This window comes from Lissotriton helveticus, chromosome 8 (genome assembly GCF_964261635.1).
Source record: "Lissotriton helveticus chromosome 8, aLisHel1.1, whole genome shotgun sequence".
NCBI lineage: Eukaryota > Metazoa > Chordata > Amphibia > Caudata > Salamandridae > Lissotriton > Lissotriton helveticus.
The window spans coordinates 821,518,859-821,543,468 of NC_136069.1; positions in this window are offsets into that span (position 1 = coordinate 821,518,859).

A 24,610-nucleotide genomic window follows, 5' to 3' on the forward strand; every position below is an offset into this window, starting at 1 on the left:
GATACCGATGCTCATTTTATCTCCAAAAGTGATGATCCACCTCTGAGAGTCAAAATTAGTTGAAAGATGAAAACTTTCAAAACGGATCATTTTGGTCACCTCAGAGCAATTTCATCGGGTCGCGGGTCATCGATTGTTTTGCATGAAAAATTGAACGTTCTCGCATGAAAATTATTTTACTCTAAATGTTGTTTATATCTCTTCCCGCAGTGAATAAACACGTTTTAAGCCCTCGAAGTGAGCATTTGGTCCTTTTAAGTCACTTTCAACCATGAGTCAAATCTTGAGTTTTGGCTCCCTAGAAGCATGAAAATGACGATACCGATGCTCATTTTATCTCCAAAAGTGATGATCCACCTCTGAGAGTCAAAATTAGTTGAAAGATGAAAACTTTCAAAACGAACCGTTTTGGTCACCTCAGAGCAATTTCATCAGGTCGCGGGTCATCGATTGTTTTGCATGAAAAATTGAACGTTCTCGCATGAACATTAATTTACTCTAAATGATGTTTATATCTCTTCCCGCAGTGAATAAACACGTTTTAAGCCATCGAAGTGAGCATTTGGGTCCTTTTAAGTCACTTTTAACCATGAACCCAATCTTGAGTTTTGGCTCCCTAGAAGCATGAAAATTAAGATAAAGATGCTCATTTTATCTCCAATAGTGATGATCCACCTCTGAGAGTCAAAATTAGTTGAAAGGTGGAAAGTTTCAAAACGGACCATTTTGGTCATCTCAGAGCAATTTCATAAGGTCGCGGGTCATCGATCGTTTTGCATGAAAAATTGAACGTTCTTGCATGAACAATAATTTACTCTAAATGTTCTTTATATCTCTTCCCGCAGTGAATAAACACGTTTTAAGCCCTCGAAGTGAGCATTTGGGTTCTTTTAAGTCACTTTTAACCATGAGCCAAATCTTGAGTTTTGCCTCCCTAGAAGCGTGAAAATGACGATAACGATGCTCGTTTTATCTCCAAAAGTGATGATCCACCTCTGAGAGTCAAAATTAGTTGAAAGATGAAAACTTTCAAAACGGACCATTTTGGTCATCTCAGAGCAATTTCATCAGGTCGCGGGTCATCGATTGTTTTGCATGAAAAATTGAACGTTCTCGCATGAACATTAATTTACTCTAAATGTTCTTTATATCTCTTCCCGTAGTGAATAAACACATTTTAAGCCCTCGAAGTGAGCATTTGGGTCCTTTTAAGTCACTTTTAACCATGAGCCAAATCTTGAGTTTTGGCTCCCTAGAAGCATGAAAATGACGATAACGATGCTCATTTTATCTCCAAAAGTGATGATCCACCTCTGAGAGTCAAAATTAGTTGAAAGATGAAAACTTTCAAAACGGATCATTTTGGTCACCTCAGAGCAATTTCATCGGGTCACGGGTCATCGATTGTTTTGCATGAAAAATTGAACGTTCTCGCATGAACATTAATTTACTCTAAATGATGTTTATATCTCTTCCCGCAGTGAATAAACACATTTTAAGCCCTCGAAGTGAGCATTTGGGTCCTTTTAAGTCACTTTTAACCATGAGACAAATCTTGAGTTTTGGCTCCCTAGAAACATGAAAATCACGATAACGCTGCTCATTTTATCTCCAAAAGTGATGATCCACCTCTGAGAGTCAAAATTAGTTGAAAGATGAAAATTTTCAAAACGGACCATTTTGGTCATCTCAGAGCAATTTCATCAGGAAGCGGGTCATCGATCGTTTGGCATGAAAAATTGAACGTTCTCGCATGAACATTAATTTACTCTAAATGTTCTTTATATCTCTTCCCGCAGTGAATAAACACGTTTTAAGCCCTCGAAGTGAGCATTTGGTCCTTTTAAGTCACTTTCAACCATGAGTCAAATCTTGAGTTTTGGCTCCCTAGAAGCATGAAAATGACGATACCGATGCTCATTTTATCTCCAAAAGTGATGATCCACCTCTGAGAGTCAAAATTAGTTGAAAGATGAAAATTTTCAAAACGGACCATTTTGGTCATCTCAGAGCAATTTCATCAGGACGCGGGTAATCGATCGTTTGGCATGAAAAATTGAACGTTCTCGCATTAACAATAATTTACTCTAAATGTTCTTTATATCTCTTCCCGCAGTGAATAAACACGTTTTAAGCCATCGAAGTGAGCATTTGGGTCCTTTTAAGTCACTTTTAACCATGAGCCCAATCTTGAGTTTTGGCTCCCTAGAAGCATGAAAATTAAGATAAAGATGCTCATTTTATCTCCAATAGTGATGATCCACCTCTGAGAGTCAAAATTAGTTGAAAGGTGGAAATTTTCAAAACGGACCATTTTGGTCATCTCAGAGCAATTTCATCAGGTCGCGGGTCATCGATCGTTTGGCATGAAAAATTGAACGTTCTCGCATTAACAATAATTTACTCTAAATGTTCTTTATATCTCCTCCCGCAGTGAATAAACACGTTTTAAGACATCGAAGTGAGCATTTGGGTCCTTTTAAGTCACTTTTAACCATGAGCCCAATCTTGAGTTTTGGCTCCCTAGAACCATGAAAATGATGATAAAGATGCTCATTTTATCTCCAATAGTGATGATCCACCTCTGAGAGTCAAAATTAGTTGAAAGGTGGAAATTTTCAAAACGGACCATTTTGGTCATCTCAGAGCAATTTCATCAGGTCGCGGGTCATCGATCGTTTTGCATGAAAAATTGAATGTTCTTGCATGAACAATAATTTACTCTAAATGTTCTTTATATCTCTTACCGCAGTGAATAAACACGTTTTAAGCCCTCAAAGTGAGCATTTGGGTCCTTTTAAGTCACTTTTAACCATGAGCCAAATCTTGAGTTTTGCCTCCCTAGAAGCGTGAAAATGACGATAACGATGCTCATTTTATCTCCAAAAGTGATGATCCACCTCTGAGAGTCAAAATTAGTTGAAAGATGAAAACTTTCAAAACGGACCATTTTGGTAATCTCAGAGCAATTTCATCAGGTCGCGGGTCATCGATTGTTTTGCATGAAAAATTGAATGTTCTCGAATGAACATTAATTTACTCTAAATGTTCTTTATATCTCTTCCCGCAGTGAATAAACACGTTTTAAGCCCTCGAAGTGAGCATTTGGGTCCTTTTAAGTCACTTTTAACCATGAGTCAAATCTTGAGTTTTGGCTCCCTAGAAGCATGAAAATGACGATACCGATGCTCATTTTATCTCCAAAAGTGATGATCCACCTCTGAGAGTCAAAATTAGTTGAAAGATGAAAAGTTTCAAAACTGACCATTTTGGTCACCTCAGAGCAATTTCATCAGGTCGCGGGTCATCGATTGTTTTGCATGAAAAATTGAACGTTCTCGCATGAACATTAATTTACTCTAAATTATGTTTATATCTCTTTCCGCAGTGAATAAACACATTTTAAGCCCTCGAAGTGAGCATTTGGGTCCTTTTAAGTCACTTTTAACCATGAGCCAAATCTTGAGTTTTGGGTCCCTAGAAGCATGAAAATGACGATAACGCTGCTCATTTTATCTCCAAAAGTGATGATCCACCTCTGAGAGTCAAAATTAGTTGAAAGATGAAAATTTTCAAAACGGACCATTTTGGTCATCTCAGAGCAATTTCATCAGGACGCGGGTCATCGATCGTTTGGCATGAAAAATTGAACATTCTCGCATTAACAATAATTTACTCTAAATGTTCTTTATATCTCTTCCCGCAGTGAATAAACACGTTTTAAGCCATCGAAGTGAGCATTTGGGTCCTTTTAAGTCACTTTTAACCATGAGCCCAATCTTGAGTTTTGGCTCTCTAGAAGCATGAAAATTAAGATAAAGATGCTCATTTTATCTCCAATAGTGATGATCCACCTCTGAGAGTCAAAATTAGTTGAAAGGTGGAAATTTTCAAAACGGACCATTTTGGTCATCTCAGAGCAATTTCATCAGGTCGCGGGTCATCGATCGTTTTGCATGAAAAATTGAATGTTCTTGCATGAACAATAATTTACTCTAAATGTTCTTTATATCTCTTCCCGCAGTGAATAAACACGTTTTAAGCACTCGAAGTGAGCATTTGGGTTCTTTTAAGTCTCTTTTAACCATGAGCCAAATCTTGAGTTTTGCCTCCCTAGAAGCGTGAAAATGACGATAACGATGCTCATTTTATCTCCAAAAGTGATGATCCACCTCTGAGAGTCAAAATTAGTTGAAAGATGAAAACTTTCAAAACGGACCATTTTGGTAATCTCAGAGCAATTTCATCAGGTCGCGGGTCATCGATTGTTTTGCATGAAAAATTGAATGTTCTCGAATGAACATTAATTTACTCTAAATGTTCTTTATATCTCTTCCCGCAGTGAATAAACACGTTTTAAGCCCTCGAAGTGAGCATTTGGGTCCTTTTAAGTCACTTTTAACCATGAGCCAAATCTTGAGTTTTGGCTCCCTAGAAGCATGAAAATGACGATAACGACGCTCATTTTATCTCCAAAAGTGATGATCCACCTCTGAGAGTCAAAATCAGTTGCAAGATGAAAACTTTCAAAACGGACCATTTTGGTCATCTCAGATCAATTTCATCAGATCGCGGGTCATCGATTGTTTTGCATGAAAAATTGAACGTTCTCGCATGAACATTAATTTACTCTAAATGTTCTTTATATCTCTTCCCGCAGTGAATAAACACGTTTTAAGCCCTCGAAGTGAGCATTTGGTCCTTTTAAGTCACTTTCAACCATGAGTCAAATCTTGAGTTTTGGCTCCCTAGAAGCATGAAAATGACGATACCGATGCTCATTTTATCTCCAAAAGTGATGATCCACCTCTGAGAGTCAAAATTAGTTGAAAGATGAAAACTTTCAAAACTGACCATTTTGGTCACCTCAGAGCAATTTCATCAGGTCGCGGGTCATCGATTGTTTTGCATGAAAAATTGAACGTTCTCGCATGAACATTAGTTTACTCTAAATGATGTTTATATCTCTTCCCACAGTGAATAAACACGTTTTAAGCCATCGAAGTGAGCATTTGGGTCCTTTTAAGTCACTTTTAACCATGAGCCCAATCTTGAGTTTTGGCTCCCTAGAAGCATGAAAATTAAGATAAAGATGCTCATTTTATCTCCAATAGTGATGATCCACCTCTGAGAGTCAAAATTAGTTGAAAGGTGGAAAGTTTCAAAACGGACCATTTTGGTCATCTCAGAGCAATTTCATCAGGACGCGGGTCATCGATCGTTTGGCATGAAAAATTGAACGTTCTCGCATTAACAATAATTTACTCTAAATGTTCTTTATATCTCTTCCCACAGTGAATAAACACGTTTTAAGCCATCGAAGTGAGCATTTGGGTCCTTTTAAGTCACTTTTAACCATGAGCCCAATCTTGAGTTTTGGCTCCCTAGAAGCATGAAAATGACGATAACACTGCTCATTTTATCTCCAATAGTGATGATCCACCTCTGAGAGTCAAAATTAGTTGAAAGGTGGAAAGTTTCAAAACGGACCATTTTGGTCATCTCAGAGCAATTTCATCAGATCGCGGGTCATCGATCGTTTTGCATGAAAAATTGAACGTTCTTGCATGAACAATAATTTACTCTAAATGTTCTTTATATCTCTTCCCGCAGTGAATAAACACGTTTTAAGCCCTCGAAGTGAGCATTTGGGTTCTTTTAAGTCACTTTTAACCATGAGCCAAATCTTGAGTTTTGCCTCCCTAGAAGCGTGAAAATGACGATAACGATGCTCATTTTATCTCCAAAAGTGATGATCCACCTCTGAGAGTCAAAATTAGTTGAAAGATGAAAACTTTCAAAACGGACCATTTTGGTCATCTCAGAGCAATTTCATCAGATCGCGGGTCATCAATTGTTTTGCCTGAAAAATTGAACGTTCTCGCATGAACATTAATTTACTCTAAATGTTCTTTATATCTCTTCCCGCAGTGAATAAACACGTTTTAAGCCCTCGAAGTGAGCATTTGGTCCTTTTAAGTCACTTTCAACCATGAGTCAAATCTTGAGTTTTGGCTCCCTAGAAGCATGAAAATGACGATACCGATGCTCATTTTATCTCCAAAAGTGATGATCCACCTCTGAGAGTCAAAATTAGTTGAAAGATGAAAACTTTCAAAATTGACCATTTTGGTCACCTCAGAGCAATTTCATCAGGTCGCGGGTCATCGATTGTTTTGCATGAAAAATTGAACGTTCTCGCATGAACATTAATTTACTCTAAATTATGTTTATATCTCTTTCCGCAGTGAATAAACACATTTTAAGCCCTCGATGTGAGCATTTGGGTCCTTTTAAGTCACTTTTAACCATGAGCCAAATCTTGAGTTTTGGCTCCCTAGAAGCGTGAAAATGACGATAACGCTGCTCATTTTATCTCCAAAAGTGATGATCCACCTCTGAGAGTCAAAATTAGTTGAAAGATGAAAACTTTCAAAACGGACCATTTTGGTAATCTCAGAGCAATTTCATCAGGTCGCGGGTCATCGATTGTTTTGCATGAAAAATTGAACGTTCTCGAATGAACATTAATTTACTCTAAATGTTCTTTATATCTCTTCCCGCAGTGAATAAACACGTTTTAAGCCCTCGAAGTGAGCATTTGGGTCCTTTTAAGTCACTTTTAACCATGAGCCAAATCTTGAGTTTTGGCTCCCTAGAAGCATGAAAATGACGATAACGATGCTCATTTTATCTCCAAAAGTGATGATCCACCTCTGAGAGTCAAAATTAGTTGAAAGATGAAAACTTTCAAAACGGACCATTTTGGTCATCTCAGAGCAATTTCATCAGATCGCGGGTCATCGATTGTTTTGCATGAAAAATTGAACGTTCTCGCATGAACATTAATTTACTCTAAATGTTCTTTATATCTCTTCCCGCAGTGAATAAACATACTTTAAGCCCTCGAAGTGAGCATTTGGTCCTTTTAAGTCACTTTCAACCATGAGTCAAATCTTGAGTTTTGGCTCCCTAGAAGCATGAAAATGACGATACCGATGCTCATTTTATCTCCAAAAGTGATGATCCACCTCTGAGAGTCAAAATTAGTTGAAAGATGAAAACTTTCAAAACGGACCATTTTGGTCATCTCAGAGCAATTTCATCAGGTCGCGGGTCATCAATCGTTTGGCATGAAAAATTGAACGTTCTCGCATTAACAATAATTTACTCTAAATGTTCTTTATATCTCCTCCCGCAGTGAATAAACACGTTTTAAGACATCGAAGTGAGCATTTGGGTCCTTTTAAGTCACTTTTAACCATGAGCCCAATCTTGAGTTTTGGCTCCCTAGAACCATGAAAATGATGATAAAGATGCTCATTTTATCTCCAATAGTGATGATCCACCTCTGAGAGTCAAAATTAGTTGAAAGATGGCAATTTTCAAAACGGACCATTTTGGTCATCTCAGAGCAATTTCATCAGGTCGCAGGTCATCGATCGTTTTGCATGAAAAATTGAACGTTCTCGCATGAACAATAATTTACTCTAAATGTTCTTTATATCTCTTACCGCAGTGAATAAACACGTTTTAAGCCCTCGAAGTGAGCATTTGGGTTCTTTTAAGTCACTTTTAACCATGAGCCAAATCTTGAGTTTTGCCTCCCTAGAAGCGTGAAAATGACGATAACGATGCTCATTTTATCTCCAAAAGTGATGATCCACCTCTGAGAGTCAAAATTAGTTGAAAGATGAAAACTTTCAAAACGGATCATTTTGGTCACCTCAGAGCAATTTCATCGGGTCACGGGTCATCGATTGTTTTGCATGAAAAATTGAACGTTCTCGCATGAACATTAATTTACTCTAAATGATGTTTATATCTCTTCCCGCAGTGAATAAACACATTGTAAGCCCTCGAAGTGAGCATTTGGGTCCTTTTAAGTCACTTTTAACCATGAGACAAATCTTGAGTTTTGGCTCCCTAGAAACATGAAAATCACGATAACGCTGCTCATTTTATCTCCAAAAGTGATGATCCACCTCTGAGAGTCAAAATTAGTTGAAAGATGAAAATTTTCAAAACGGACCATTTTGGTCATCTCAGAGCAATTTCATCAGGAAGCGGGTCATCGATCGTTTGGCATGAAAAATTGAACGTTCTCGCATGAACATTAATTTACTCTAAATGTTCTTTATATCTCTTCCCGCAGTGAATAAACACGTTTTAAGCCCTCGAAGTGAGCATTTGGTCCTTTTAAGTCACTTTCAACCATGAGTCAAATCTTGAGTTTTGGCTCCCTAGAAGCATGAAAATGACGATACCGATGCTCATTTTATCTCCAAAAGTGATGATCCACCTCTGAGAGTCAAAATTAGTTGAAAGATGAAAATTTTCAAAACGGACCATTTTGGTCATCTCAGAGCAATTTCATCAGGACGCGGGTAATCGATCGTTTGGCATGAAAAATTGAACGTTCTCGCATTAACAATAATTTACTCTAAATGTTCTTTATATCTCTTCCCGCAGTGAATAAACACGTTTTAAGCCATCGAAGTGAGCATTTGGGTCCTTTTAAGTCACTTTTAACCATGAGCCCAATCTTGAGTTTTGGCTCCCTAGAAGCATGAAAATTAAGATAAAGATGCTCATTTTATCTCCAATAGTGATGATCCACCTCTGAGAGTCAAAATTAGTTGAAAGGTGGAAATTTTCAAAACGGACCATTTTGGTCATCTCAGAGCAATTTCATCAGGTCGCGGGTCATCGATCGTTTGGCATGAAAAATTGAACGTTCTCGCATTAACAATAATTTACTCTAAATGTTCTTTATATCTCCTCCCGCAGTGAATAAACACGTTTTAAGACATCGAAGTGAGCATTTGGGTCCTTTTAAGTCACTTTTAACCATGAGCCCAATCTTGAGTTTTGGCTCCCTAGAACCATGAAAATGATGATAAAGATGCTCATTTTATCTCCAATAGTGATGATCCACCTCTGAGAGTCAAAATTAGTTGAAAGGTGGAAATTTTCAAAACGGACCATTTTGGTCATCTCAGAGCAATTTCATCAGGTCGCGGGTCATCGATCGTTTTGCATGAAAAATTGAATGTTCTTGCATGAACAATAATTTACTCTAAATGTTCTTTATATCTCTTACCGCAGTGAATAAACACGTTTTAAGCCCTCAAAGTGAGCATTTGGGTCCTTTTAAGTCACTTTTAACCATGAGCCAAATCTTGAGTTTTGCCTCCCTAGAAGCGTGAAAATGACGATAACGATGCTCATTTTATCTCCAAAAGTGATGATCCACCTCTGAGAGTCAAAATTAGTTGAAAGATGAAAACTTTCAAAACGGACCATTTTGGTAATCTCAGAGCAATTTCATCAGGTCGCGGGTCATCGATTGTTTTGCATGAAAAATTGAATGTTCTCGAATGAACATTAATTTACTCTAAATGTTCTTTATATCTCTTCCCGCAGTGAATAAACACGTTTTAAGCCCTCGAAGTGAGCATTTGGGTCCTTTTAAGTCACTTTTAACCATGAGTCAAATCTTGAGTTTTGGCTCCCTAGAAGCATGAAAATGACGATACCGATGCTCATTTTATCTCCAAAAGTGATGATCCACCTCTGAGAGTCAAAATTAGTTGAAAGATGAAAAGTTTCAAAACTGACCATTTTGGTCACCTCAGAGCAATTTCATCAGGTCGCGGGTCATCGATTGTTTTGCATGAAAAATTGAACGTTCTCGCATGAACATTAATTTACTCTAAATTATGTTTATATCTCTTTCCGCAGTGAATAAACACATTTTAAGCCCTCGAAGTGAGCATTTGGGTCCTTTTAAGTCACTTTTAACCATGAGCCAAATCTTGAGTTTTGGGTCCCTAGAAGCATGAAAATGACGATAACGCTGCTCATTTTATCTCCAAAAGTGATGATCCACCTCTGAGAGTCAAAATTAGTTGAAAGATGAAAATTTTCAAAACGGACCATTTTGGTCATCTCAGAGCAATTTCATCAGGACGCGGGTCATCGATCGTTTGGCATGAAAAATTGAACATTCTCGCATTAACAATAATTTACTCTAAATGTTCTTTATATCTCTTCCCGCAGTGAATAAACACGTTTTAAGCCATCGAAGTGAGCATTTGGGTCCTTTTAAGTCACTTTTAACCATGAGCCCAATCTTGAGTTTTGGCTCTCTAGAAGCATGAAAATTAAGATAAAGATGCTCATTTTATCTCCAATAGTGATGATCCACCTCTGAGAGTCAAAATTAGTTGAAAGGTGGAAATTTTCAAAACGGACCATTTTGGTCATCTCAGAGCAATTTCATCAGGTCGCGGGTCATCGATCGTTTTGCATGAAAAATTGAATGTTCTTGCATGAACAATAATTTACTCTAAATGTTCTTTATATCTCTTCCCGCAGTGAATAAACACGTTTTAAGCACTCGAAGTGAGCATTTGGGTTCTTTTAAGTCTCTTTTAACCATGAGCCAAATCTTGAGTTTTGCCTCCCTAGAAGCGTGAAAATGACGATAACGATGCTCATTTTATCTCCAAAAGTGATGATCCACCTCTGAGAGTCAAAATTAGTTGAAAGATGAAAACTTTCAAAACGGACCATTTTGGTAATCTCAGAGCAATTTCATCAGGTCGCGGGTCATCGATTGTTTTGCATGAAAAATTGAATGTTCTCGAATGAACATTAATTTACTCTAAATGTTCTTTATATCTCTTCCCGCAGTGAATAAACACGTTTTAAGCCCTCGAAGTGAGCATTTGGGTCCTTTTAAGTCACTTTTAACCATGAGCCAAATCTTGAGTTTTGGCTCCCTAGAAGCATGAAAATGACGATAACGATGCTCATTTTATCTCCAAAAGTGATGATCCACCTCTGAGAGTCAAAATCAGTTGCAAGATGAAAACTTTCAAAACGGACCATTTTGGTCATCTCAGATCAATTTCATCAGATCGCGGGTCATCGATTGTTTTGCATGAAAAATTGAACGTTCTCGCATGAACATTAATTTACTCTAAATGTTCTTTATATCTCTTCCCGCAGTGAATAAACACGTTTTAAGCCCTCGAAGTGAGCATTTGGTCCTTTTAAGTCACTTTCAACCATGAGTCAAATCTTGAGTTTTGGCTCCCTAGAAGCATGAAAATGACGATACCGATGCTCATTTTATCTCCAAAAGTGATGATCCACCTCTGAGAGTCAAAATTAGTTGAAAGATGAAAACTTTCAAAACTGACCATTTTGGTCACCTCAGAGCAATTTCATCAGGTCGCGGGTCATCGATTGTTTTGCATGAAAAATTGAACGTTCTCGCATGAACATTAGTTTACTCTAAATGATGTTTATATCTCTTCCCGCAGTGAATAAACACGTTTTAAGCCATCGAAGTGAGCATTTGGGTCCTTTTAAGTCACTTTTAACCATGAGCCCAATCTTGAGTTTTGGCTCCCTAGAAGCATGAAAATTAAGATAAAGATGCTCATTTTATCTCCAATAGTGATGATCCACCTCTGAGAGTCAAAATTAGTTGAAAGGTGGAAAGTTTCAAAACGGACCATTTTGGTCATCTCAGAGCAATTTCATCAGGACGCGGGTCATCGATCGTTTGGCATGAAAAATTGAACGTTCTCGCATTAACAATAATTTACTCTAAATGTTCTTTATATCTCTTCCCACAGTGAATAAACACGTTTTAAGCCATCGAAGTGAGCATTTGGGTCCTTTTAAGTCACTTTTAACCATGAGCCCAATCTTGAGTTTTGGCTCCCTAGAAGCATGAAAATTAAGATAAAGATGCTCATTTTATCTCCAATAGTGATGATCCACCTCTGAGAGTCAAAATTAGTTGAAAGGTGGAAAGTTTCAAAACGGACCATTTTGGTCATCTCAGAGCAATTTCATCAGATCGCGGGTCATCGATCGTTTTGCATGAAAAATTGAACGTTCTTGCATGAACAATAATTTACTCTAAATGTTCTTTATATCTCTTCCCGCAGTGAATAAACACGTTTTAAGCCCTCGAAGTGAGCATTTGGGTTCTTTTAAGTCACTTTTAACCATGAGCCAAATCTTGAGTTTTGCCTCCCTAGAAGCGTGAAAATGACGATAACGATGCTCATTTTATCTCCAAAAGTGATGATCCACCTCTGAGAGTCAAAATTAGTTAAAAGATGAAAACTTTCAAAACGGACCATTTTGGTAATCTCAGAGCAATTTCATCAGGTCGCGGGTCATCGATTGTTTTGCATGAAAAATTGAACGTTCTCGAATGAACATTAATTTACTCTAAATGTTCTTTATATCTCTTCCCGCAGTGAATAAACACGTTTTAAGCCCTCGAAGTGAGCATTTGGGTCCTTTTAAGTCACTTTTAACCATGAGCCAAATCTTGAGTTTTGGCTCCCTAGAAGCATGAAAATGACGATAACGATGCTCATTTTATCTCCAAAAGTGATGATCCACCTCTGAGAGTCAAAATTAGTTGAAAGATGAAAACTTTCAAAACGGACCATTTTGGTCATCTCAGAGCAATTTCATCAGATCGCGGGTCATCAATTGTTTTGCCTGAAAAATTGAACGTTCTCGCATGAACATTAATTTACTCTAAATGTTCTTTATATCTCTTCCCGCAGTGAATAAACACGTTTTAAGCCCTCGAAGTGAGCATTTGGTCCTTTTAAGTCACTTTCAACCATGAGTCAAATCTTGAGTTTTGGCTCCCTAGAAGCATGAAAATGACGATACCGATGCTCATTTTATCTCCAAAAGTGATGATCCACCTCTGAGAGTCAAAATTAGTTGAAAGATGAAAACTTTCAAAATTGACCATTTTGGTCACCTCAGAGCAATTTCATCAGGTCGCGGGTCATCGATTGTTTTGCATGAAAAATTGAACGTTCTCGCATGAACATTAATTTACTCTAAATTATGTTTATATCTCTTTCCGCAGTGAATAAACACATTTTAAGCCCTCGATGTGAGCATTTGGGTCCTTTTAAGTCACTTTTAACCATGAGCCAAATCTTGAGTTTTGGCTCCCTAGAAGCGTGAAAATGACGATAACGCTGCTCATTTTATCTCCAAAAGTGATGATCCACCTCTGAGAGTCAAAATTAGTTGAAAGATGAAAACTTTCAAAACGGACCATTTTGGTAATCTCAGAGCAATTTCATCAGGTCGCGGGTCATCGATTGTTTTGCATGAAAAATTGAACGTTCTCGAATGAACATTAATTTACTCTAAATGTTCTTTATATCTCTTCCCGCAGTGAATAAACACGTTTTAAGCCCTCGAAGTGAGCATTTGGGTCCTTTTAAGTCACTTTTAACCATGAGCCAAATCTTGAGTTTTGGCTCCCTAGAAGCATGAAAATGACGATAACGATGCTCATTTTATCTCCAAAAGTGATGATCCACCTCTGAGAGTCAAAATTAGTTGAAAGATGAAAACTTTCAAAACGGACCATTTTGGTCATCTCAGAGCAATTTCATCAGATCGCGGGTCATCGATTGTTTTGCATGAAAAATTGAACGTTCTCGCATGAACATTAATTTACTCTAAATGTTCTTTATATCTCTTCCCGCAGTGAATAAACATACTTTAAGCCCTCGAAGTGAGCATTTGGTCCTTTTAAGTCACTTTCAACCATGAGTCAAATCTTGAGTTTTGGCTCCCTAGAAGCATGAAAATGACGATACCGATGCTCATTTTATCTCCAAAAGTGATGATCCACCTCTGAGAGTCAAAATTAGTTGAAAGATGAAAACTTTCAAAACGGACCATTTTGGTCATCTCAGAGCAATTTCATCAGGTCGCGGGTCATCAATCGTTTGGCATGAAAAATTGAACGTTCTCGCATTAACAATAATTTACTCTAAATGTTCTTTATATCTCCTCCCGCAGTGAATAAACACGTTTTAAGACATCGAAGTGAGCATTTGGGTCCTTTTAAGTCACTTTTAACCATGAGCCCAATCTTGAGTTTTGGCTCCCTAGAACCATGAAAATGATGATAAAGATGCTCATTTTATCTCCAATAGTGATGATCCACCTCTGAGAGTCAAAATTAGTTGAAAGATGGCAATTTTCAAAACGGACCATTTTGGTCATCTCAGAGCAATTTCATCAGGTCGCAGGTCATCGATCGTTTTGCATGAAAAATTGAACGTTCTCGCATGAACAATAATTTACTCTAAATGTTCTTTATATCTCTTACCGCAGTGAATAAACACGTTTTAAGCCCTCGAAGTGAGCATTTGGGTTCTTTTAAGTCACTTTTAACCATGAGCCAAATCTTGAGTTTTGCCTCCCTAGAAGCGTGAAAATGACGATAACGATGCTCATTTTATCTCCAAAAGTGATGATCCACCTCTGAGAGTCAAAATTAGTTGAAAGATGAAAACTTTCAAAACGGACCATTTTGGTAATCTCAGAGCAATTTCATCAGGTCGCGGGTCATCGATTGTTTTGCATGAAAAATTGAACGTTCTCGAATGAACATTAATTTACTCTAAATGTTCTTTATATCTCTTCCCGCAGTGAATAAACACGTTTTAAGCCCTCGAAGTGAGCATTTGGTCCTTTTAAGTCACTTTCAACCATGAGTCAAATCTTGAGTTTTGGCTCCCTAGAAGCATGAAAATGACGATACCGATGCTCATTTTATCTCCAAAAGTGATGATCCACCTCTGAGAGTCAAAATTAGTTGAAAGATGAAAACTTTCAAAACTGACCATTTTGGTCACCTCAGAGCAATTTCATCAGGTCGCGGGTCATCGATTGTTTTGCATGAAAAATTGAACGTTCTCGCATGAACATTAATTTACTCTAAATGATGTTTATATCTCTTCCCGCAGTGAATAAACACATTTTAAGCCCTCAAAGTGAGCATTTGGGTCCTTTTAAGTCACTTTTAACCATGAGCCAAATCTTGAGTTTTGGCTCCCTAGAAGCATGAAAATGACGATAACACTGCTCATTTTATCTCCAAAAGTGATGATCCACCTCTGAGAGTCAAAATTAGTTGAAAGATGAAAATTTTCAAAACGGACCATTTTGGTCATCTCAGAGCAATTTCATCAGGACGCGGGTCATCGATCGTTTGGCATGAAAAATTGAACGTTCTCGCATTAACAATAATTTACTCTAAATGTTCTTTATATCTCTTCCCACAGTGAATAAACACGTTTTAAGCCATCGAAGTGAGCATTTGGGTCCTTTTAAGTCACTTTTAACCATGAACCCAATCTTGAGTTTTGGCTCCCTAGAAGCATGAAAATTAAGATAAAGATGCTCATTTTATCTCCAATAGTGATGATCCACCTCTGAGAGTCAAAATTAGTTGAAAGATGAAAACTTTCAAAACTGACCATTTTGGTCACCTCAGAGCAATTTCATCAGGTCGCGGGTCATCGATTGTTTTGCATGAAAAATTGAACGTTCTCGCATGAACATTAATTTACTCTAAATGATGTTTATATCTCTTCCCGCAGTGAATAAACACATTTTAAGCCCTCAAAGTGAGCATTTGGGTCCTTTTAAGTCACTTTTAACCATGAACCCAATCTTGAGTTTTGGCTCCCTAGAAGCATGAAAATTAAGATAAAGATGCTCATTTTATCTCCAATAGTGATGATCCACCTCTGAGAGTCAAAATTAGTTGAAAGGTGGAAAGTTTCAAAACGGACCATTTTAGTCATCTCAGAGCAATTTCATCAGGTCACGGGTCATCGATTGTTTTGCATGAAAAATTGAACGTTCTCGCATGAACATTAATTTACTCTAAATGTTCTTTATATCTCTTCCCGTAGTGAATAAACACATTTTAAGCCCTCGAAGTGAGCATTTGGGTCCTTTTAAGTCACTTTTAACCATGAGCCAAATCTTGAGTTTTGGCTCCCTAGAAGCATGAAAATGACGATAACGATGCTCATTTTATCTCCAAAAGTGATAATCCACCTCTGAGAGTCAAAATTAGTTGAAAGATGAAAACTTTCAAAACGGACCATTTTGGTCATCTCAGAGCAATTTCATCAGGTCGCGGGTCATCGATTGTTTTGCATGAAAAATTGAACGTTCTTGCATGAACATTAATTTACTCTAAATGTTTTTTATATCTCTTCCCGCAGTGAATAAACACGTTTTAAGCCCTCGAAGTGAGCATTTGGGTCCTTTTAAGTCACTTTAAACCATGAGACAAATCTTGAGTTTTGGCTCCCTAGAAGCATGAAAATGACGATAACGATGCTCATTTTATCTCCAAAAGTGATGATCCCCCTCTGGGAGTCAAAATTAGTTGAAAGATGAAAATTTTCAAAACGGACCATTTTGGTCATCTCAGAGCAATTTCATCAGGTCGCGGGTCATCGATTGTTTTGCATGAAAAATTGAACGTTCTCGCATGAACATTAATTTACTGTAAATGTTGTTTATATCTCTTCCCGCAGTGAATAAACACGTTTTAAGCCCTCGAAGTGAGCATTTGGGTCCTTTTAAGTCACTTTTAACCATGAGCCAAATCTTGAGTTTTGGCTCCCCAGAAGCATAAAAATGACTATGAAGATGCTCATTTTATCTCCAAAAGTGAAGATCCACCTCTGAGAGTCAATATTAGTTGAAAGATAAACATTTTCAAAATGGACCATTTTGTTCACCTCAGAGCAATTTCATCAGGTCGCGGGTCATCGATTGTTTTGCATGAAAAATTGAACGTTCTCGCATGAACATTAATTTACTCTAAATGTTGTTTATATCTCTTCCCGCAGTGAATAAACACGTTTTAAGCCCTCGAAGTGAGCATTTGGTCCTTTTAAGTCACTTTCAACCATGAGTCAAATCTTGAGTTTTGGCTCCCTAGAAGCATGAAAATGACGATACCGATGCTCATTTTATCTCCAAAAGTGATGATCCACCTCTGAGAGTCAAAATTAGTTGAAAGATGAAAACTTTCAAAACGGATCATTTTGGTCACCTCAGAGCAATTTCATCGGGTCGCGGGTCATCGATTGTTTTGCATGAAAAATTGAACGTTCTCGCATGAAAATTATTTTACTCTAAATGTTGTTTATATCTCTTCCCGCAGTGAATAAACACGTTTTAAGCCCTCGAAGTGAGCATTTGGTCCTTTTAAGTCACTTTCAACCATGAGTCAAATCTTGAGTTTTGGCTCCCTAGAAGCATGAAAATGACGATACCGATGCTCATTTTATCTCCAAAAGTGATGATCCACCTCTGAGAGTCAAAATTAGTTGAAAGATGAAAACTTTCAAAACGAACCGTTTTGGTCACCTCAGAGCAATTTCATCAGGTCGCGGGTCATCGATTGTTTTGCATGAAAAATTGAACGTTCTCGCATGAACATTAATTTACTCTAAATGATGTTTATATCTCTTCCCGCAGTGAATAAACACATTTTAAGCCCTCGAAGTGAGCATTTGGGTCCTTTTAAGTCACTTTTAACCATGAGACAAATCTTGTTTTGGCTCCCTAGAAACATGAAAATGACGATAACGCTGCTCATTTTATCTCCAAAAGTGATGATCCACCTCTGAGAGTCAAAATTAGTTGAAAGATGAAAATTTTCAAAACGGACCATTTTGGTCATCTCAGAGCAATTTCATCAGGACGCGGGTCATCGATTGTTTTGCATGAAAAATTGAACGTTCTCGCATGAAAATTATTTTACTCTAAATGTTGTTTATATCTCTTCCCGCAGTGAATAAACACGTTTTAAGCCCTCGAAGTGAGCATTTGGGTCCTTTTAAGTCACTTTTCACCATGAGCCAAATCTTGAGTTTTGGCTCCCTAGAAGCATGAAAATTACGATAACGATGCTCATTTTATCTCCAAAAGTGATGATCCACCTCTGAGAGTCAAAATTAGTTGAAAGATGAAAATTTACAAAACGGAACATTTTGGTCATCTCAGAGCAATTTCATCAGTTCGCGGGTCATCGATTGTTTTACATGAAAAATTGAACGTTCTCGCATGAACATTAATTTACTCAAAATTTTCTTTATATCTCTTCCCGCAGTGAATAAACACGTTTTAAGCCCTCGAAGTGAGCATTTGGTCCTTTTAAGTCACTTTCAACCATGATTCAAATCTTGAGTTTTGGCTCCCTAGAAGCACGAAAATGATGATAAAGATGCTCATTTTATCTCCAAAAGTGAAAATCCACCTCTGAGAGTCAAAATTAGTTGAAAGATGGAAATTTTCAAAACGGACCATTTTGGTCATCTCAGAGCAATTTCATCAGGTCGCGGGTCATCGATCGTTTTGCATGAAAAATTGAACGTTCTCGCATGAACAATAATTTACTCTAAATGTTCTTTATATCTCTTCCCGCAGTGAATAAACACGTTTTAAGCCCTCGAAGTGAGCATTTGGGTCCTTTTAAGTCACTTTTAACCATGAGCCAAATCTTGAGTTTTGGCTCCCTAGAAGCATGAAAATGACGATAACGATGCTCATTTTATCTCCAAAAGTGATGATCCACCTCTGAGAGTCAAAATTAGTTGAAAGATGAAAACTTTCAAAACTGACCATTTTGGTCATCTCAGAGCAATTTCATCAGATCGCGGGTCATCGATTGTTTTGCATGTAAAATTGAACGTTCTCGCATGAACATTAATTTACTCTAAATGTTCTTTATATCTCTTCCCGCAGTGAATAAACACGTTTTAAGCCCTCGAAGTGAGCATTTGGTCCTTTTAAGTCACTTTCAACCATGAGTCAAATCTTGAGTTTTGGCTCCCTAGAAGCATGAAAAAGACGATACCGATGCTCATTTTATCTCCAAAAGTGATGATCCACCTCTGAGAGTCAAAATTAGTTGAAAGATGAAAACTTTCAAAACTGACCATTTTGGTCACCTCAGAGCAATTTCATCAGGTCGCGGGTCATCGATTGTTTTGCATGAAAAATTGAACGTTCTCGCATGAACATTAATTTACTCTAAATGATGTTTATATCTCTTCCCGCAGTGAATAAACACATTTTAAGCCCTCGAAGTGAGCATTTGGGTCCTTTTAAGTCACTTTTAACCATGAGCCAAATCTTGAGTTTTGGCTCCCTAGAAGCATGAAAATGACGATAATGCTGCTCATTTTATCTCCAAAAGTGATGATCCACCTCTGAGAGTCAAAATTAGTTAAAAGATGAAAATTTTCAAAACGGACCATTTTGGTAATCTCAGTGCAATTTCATCAGGACGCGGGTCATCGATCGTTTGGCATGAAAAATTGAACGTTCTCACATTAACAATAATTTACTGTAAATGTTCTTTATATCTCTTCCCGCAGTGAATCAACACGTTTTATGCCCTCGAAGTGAGCATTTGGGTTCTTTTAAGTCACTTTTAACCATGAGCAAAATCTTGAGTTTTGCCTCCCTAGAAGCGTGAAAATGACGATAACGATGCTCATTTTATCTCCAAAAGTGATGATCCACCTCTGAGAGTCAAAATTAGTTGAAAGATAAAAACTTTCAAAACGGACCATTTTGGTAATCTCAGAGCAATTTCATCAGGTCGCGGGTCATCGATTGTTTTGCATGAAAAATTGAACGTTCTCGAATGAACATTAATTTACTCTAAATGTTCTTTATATCTCTTCCCGCAGTGAATAAACACGTTTTAAGCCCTCGAAGTGAGCATTTGGGTCCTTTTAAGTCACTTTTAACCATGAGCCAAATCTTGAGTTTTGGCTCCCCAGAAGCTTGAAAATGACGATAACGATGCTCATTTTATCTCCAAAAGTGATCATCCACCTCTGAGAGTCAAAATTAGTTAAAAGATGAAAACTTTCAAAACTGACCATTTTGGTCATCTCAGAGCAATTTCATCAGGTCGCGGGTCATCGATTCTTTTGCATGAAAAATTGAACGTTCTCGCATGAACATTAATTTACTCTAAATGTTCTTTATATCTCTTCCCGCAGTGAATAAACACGTTTTAAGCCCTCGAAGTGAGCATTTGGTCCTTTTAAGTCACTTTCAACCATGAGTCAAATCTTGAGTTTTGGCTCCCTAGAAGCATGAAAATGACGATACCGATGCTCATTTTATCTCCAAAAGTGATGATCCACCTCTGAGAGTCAAAATTAGTTGAAAGATGAAAACTTTCAAAACGGATCATTTTGGTCACCTCAGAGCAATTTCATCGGGTCGCGGGTCATCGATTGTTTTGCATGAAAAATTGAACGTTCTCGCATGAAAATTATTTTACTCTAAATGTTGTTTATATCTCTTCCCGCAGTGAATAAACACGTTTTAAGCCCTCGAAGTGAGCATTTGGTCCTTTTAAGTCACTTTCAACCATGAGTCAAATCTTGAGTTTTGGCTCCCTAGAAGCATGAAAATGACGATACCGATGCTCATTTTATCTCCAAAAGTGATGATCCACCTCTGAGAGTCAAAATTAGTTGAAAGATGAAAACTTTCAAAACGAACCGTTTTGGTCACCTCAGAGCAATTTCATCAGGTCGCGGGTCATCGATTGTTTTGCATGAAAAATTGAACGTTCTCGCATGAACATTAATTTACTCTAAATGATGTTTATATCTCTTCCCGCAGTGAATAAACACATTTTAAGCCCTCGAAGTGAGCATTTGGGTCCTTTTAAGTCACTTTTAACCATGAGACAAATCTTGTTTTGGCTCCCTAGAAACATGAAAATGACGATAACGCTGCTCATTTTATCTCCAAAAGTGATGATCCACCTCTGAGAGTCAAAATTAGTTGAAAGATGAAAATTTTCAAAACGGACCATTTTGGTCATCTCAGAGCAATTTCATCAGGACGCGGGTCATCGATTGTTTTGCATGAAAAATTGAACGTTCTCGCATGAAAATTATTTTACTCTAAATGTTGTTTATATCTCTTCCCGCAGTGAATAAACACGTTTTAAGCCCTCGAAGTGAGCATTTGGGTCCTTTTAAGTCACTTTTCACCATGAGCCAAATCTTGAGTTTTGGCTCCCTAGAAGCATGAAAATTACGATAACGATGCTCATTTTATCTCCAAAAGTGATGATCCACCTCTGAGAGTCAAAATTAGTTGAAAGATGAAAATTTTCAAAACGGACCATTTTGGTCATCTCAGAGCAATTTCATCAGTTCGCGGGTCATCGATTGTTTTACATGAAAAATTGAACGTTCTCGCATGAACATTAATTTACTCAAAATTTTCTTTATATCTCTTCCCGCAGTGAATAAACACGTTTTAAGCCCTCGAAGTGAGCATTTGGTCCTTTTAAGTCACTTTCAACCATGATTCAAATCTTGAGTTTTGGCTCCCTAGAAGCACGAAAATGATGATAAAGATGCTCATTTTATCTCCAAAAGTGAAAATCCACCTCTGAGAGTCAAAATTAGTTGAAAGATGGAAATTTTCAAAACGGACCATTTTGGTCATCTCAGAGCAATTTCATCAGGTCGCGGGTCATCGATCGTTTTGCATGAAAAATTGAACGTTCTCGCATGAACAATAATTTACTCTAAATGTTCTTTATATCTCTTCCCGCAGTGAATAAACACGTTTTAAGCCCTCGAAGTGAGCATTTGGTCCTTTTAAGTCACTTTCAACCATGAGTCAAATCTTGAGTTTTGGCTCCCTAGAAGCATGAAAAAGACGATACCGATGCTCATTTTATCTCCAAAAGTGATGATCCACCTCTGAGAGTCAAAATTAGTTGAAAGATGAAAACTTTCAAAACTGACCATTTTGGTCACCTCAGAGCAATTTCATCAGGTCGCGGGTCATCGATTGTTTTGCATGAAAAATTGAACGTTCTCGCATGAACATTAATTTACTCTAAATGATGTTTATATCTCTCCCCGCAGTGAATAAACACATTTTAAGCCCTCGAAGTGAGCATTTGGGTCCTTTTAAGTCACTTTTAACCATGAGCCAAATCTTGAGTTTTGGCTCCCTAGAAGCATGAAAATGACGATAATGCTGCTCATTTTATCTCCAAAAGTGATGATCCACCTCTGAGAGTCAAAATTAGTTAAAAGATGAAAATTTTCAAAACGGACCATTTTGGTAATCTCAGTGCAATTTCATCAGGACGCGGGTCATCGATCGTTTGGCATGAAAAATTGAACGTTCTCACATTAACAATAATTTACTGTAAATGTTCTTTATATCTCTTCCCGCAGTGAATAAACACGTTTTATGCCCTCGAAGTGAGCATTTGGGTTCTTTTAAGTCACTTTTAACCATGAGCCAAATCTTGAATTTTGCCTCCCTAGAAGCGTGAAAATGACGATAACGATGCTCATTTTATCTCCAAAAGTGATGATCCACCTCTGAGAGTCAAAATTAGTTGAAAGATAAAAACTTTCAAAACGGACCATTTTGGTAATCTCAGAGCAATTTCATCAGGTCGCGGGTCATCGATTGTTTTGCATGAAAAATTGAACGTTCTCGAATGAACATTAATTTACTCTAAATGTTCTTTATATCTCTTCCCGCAGTGAATAAACACGTTTTAAGCCCTCGAAGTGAGCATTTGGGTCCTTTTAAGTCACTTTTAACCATGAGCCAAATCTTGAGTTTTGGCTCCCCAGAAGCTTGAAAATGACGATAACGATGCTCATTTTATCTCCAAAAGTGATCATCCACCTCTGAGAGTCAAAATTAGTTAAAAGATGAAAACTTTCAAAACGGACCATTTTGGTCATCTCAGAGCAATTTCATCAGGTCGCGGGTCATCGATTCTTTTGCATGAAAAATTGAACGTTCTCGCATGAACATTAATTTACTCTAAATGTTCTTTATATCTCTTCCCGCAGTGAATAAACACGTTTTAAGCCCTCGAAGTGAGCATTTGGGTTCTTTTAAGTCACTTTTAACCATGAGCCAAATCTTGAGTTTTGCCTCCCTAGAAGCGTGAAAATGACGATAACGATGCTCATTTTATCTCCAAAAGTGATGATCCACCTCTGAGAGTCAAAATTAGTTGAAAGATGAAAACTTTCAAAACAGACCATTTTGGTAATCTCAGAGCAATTTCATCAGGTCGCGGGTCATCGATTGTTTTGCATGAAAAATTGAACGTTCTCGAATGAACATTAATTTACTCTAAATGTTCTTTATATCTCTTCCCGCAGTAAATAAACACGTTTTAAGCCCTCGAAGTGAGCATTTGGGTCCTTTTAAGTCACTTTTAACCATGAGCCAAATCCTGAGTTTTGGCTCCCTAGAAGCATGAAAATGACGATAACGATGCTCATTTTATCTCCAAAAGTGATGATCCACCTCTGAGAGTCAAAATTAGTTGAAAGATGAAAACTTTCAAAACGGACCATTTTGGTCATCTCAGAGCAATTTCATCAGATCGCGGGTCATCGATTGTTTTGTATGAAAAATTGAACGTTCTCGCATGAACATTAATTTACTCTAAATGTTCTTTATATCTCTTCCCGCAGTGAATAAACACGTTTTAAGCCCTCGAAGTGAGCATTTGGTCCTTTTAAGTCACTTTCAACCATGAGTGAAATCTTGAGTTTTGGCTCCCTAGAAGCATGAAAATGACGATACCGATGCTCATTTTATCTCCAAAAGTGATGATCCACCTCTGAGAGTCAAAATTAGTTGAAAGATGAAAACTTTCAAAACTGACCATTTTGGTCACCTCAGAGCAATTTCATCAGGTCGCGGGTCATCGATTGTTTTGCATGAAAAATTGAACGTTCTCGCATGAACATTAATTTACTCTAAATGATGTTTATATCTCTTCCCGCAGTGAATAAACACATTTTAAGCCCTCGAAGTGAGCATTTGGGTCCTTTTAAGTCACTTTTAACCATGAGCCAAATCTTGAGTTTTGGCTCCCTAGAAGCATGAAAATGACGATAACACTGCTCATTTTATCTCCAAAAGTGATGATCCACCTCTGAGAGTCAAAATTAGTTGAAAGATGAAAATTTTCAAAACGGACCATTTTGGTCATCTCAGAGCAATTTCATCAGGACGCGGGTCATCGATCGTTTGGCATGAAAAATTGAACGTTCTCGCATTAACAATAATTTACTCTAAATGTTCTTTATATCTCTTCCCACAGTGAATAAACACGTTTTAAGCCATCGAAGTGAGCATTTGGGTCCTTTTAAGTCACTTTTAACCATGAACCCAATCTTGAGTTTTGGCTCCCTAGAAGCATGAAAATTAAGATAAAGATGTTCATTTTATCTCCAATAGTGATGATCCACCTCTGAGAGTCAAAATTAGTTGAAAGGTGGAAAGTTTCAAAACGGACCATTTTGGTCATCTCAGAGCAATTTCATCAGGTCGCGGGTCATCGATCGTTTTGCATGAAAAATTGAACGTTCTTGCATGAACAATAATTTACTCTAAATGTTCTTTATATCTCTTCCCGCAGTGAATAAACACGTTTTAAGCCCTCGAAGTGAGCATTTGGGTTCTTTTAAGTCACTTTTAACCATGAGCCAAATCTTGAGTTTTGCCTCCCTAGAAGCGTGAAAATGACGATAACGATGCTCATTTTATCTCCAAAAGTGATGATCCACCTCTGAGAGTCAAAATTAGTTGAAAGATGAAAACTTTCAAAACGGACCATTTTGGTCATCTCAGAGCAATTTCATCAGGTCGCGGGTCATCGATTGTTTTGCATGAA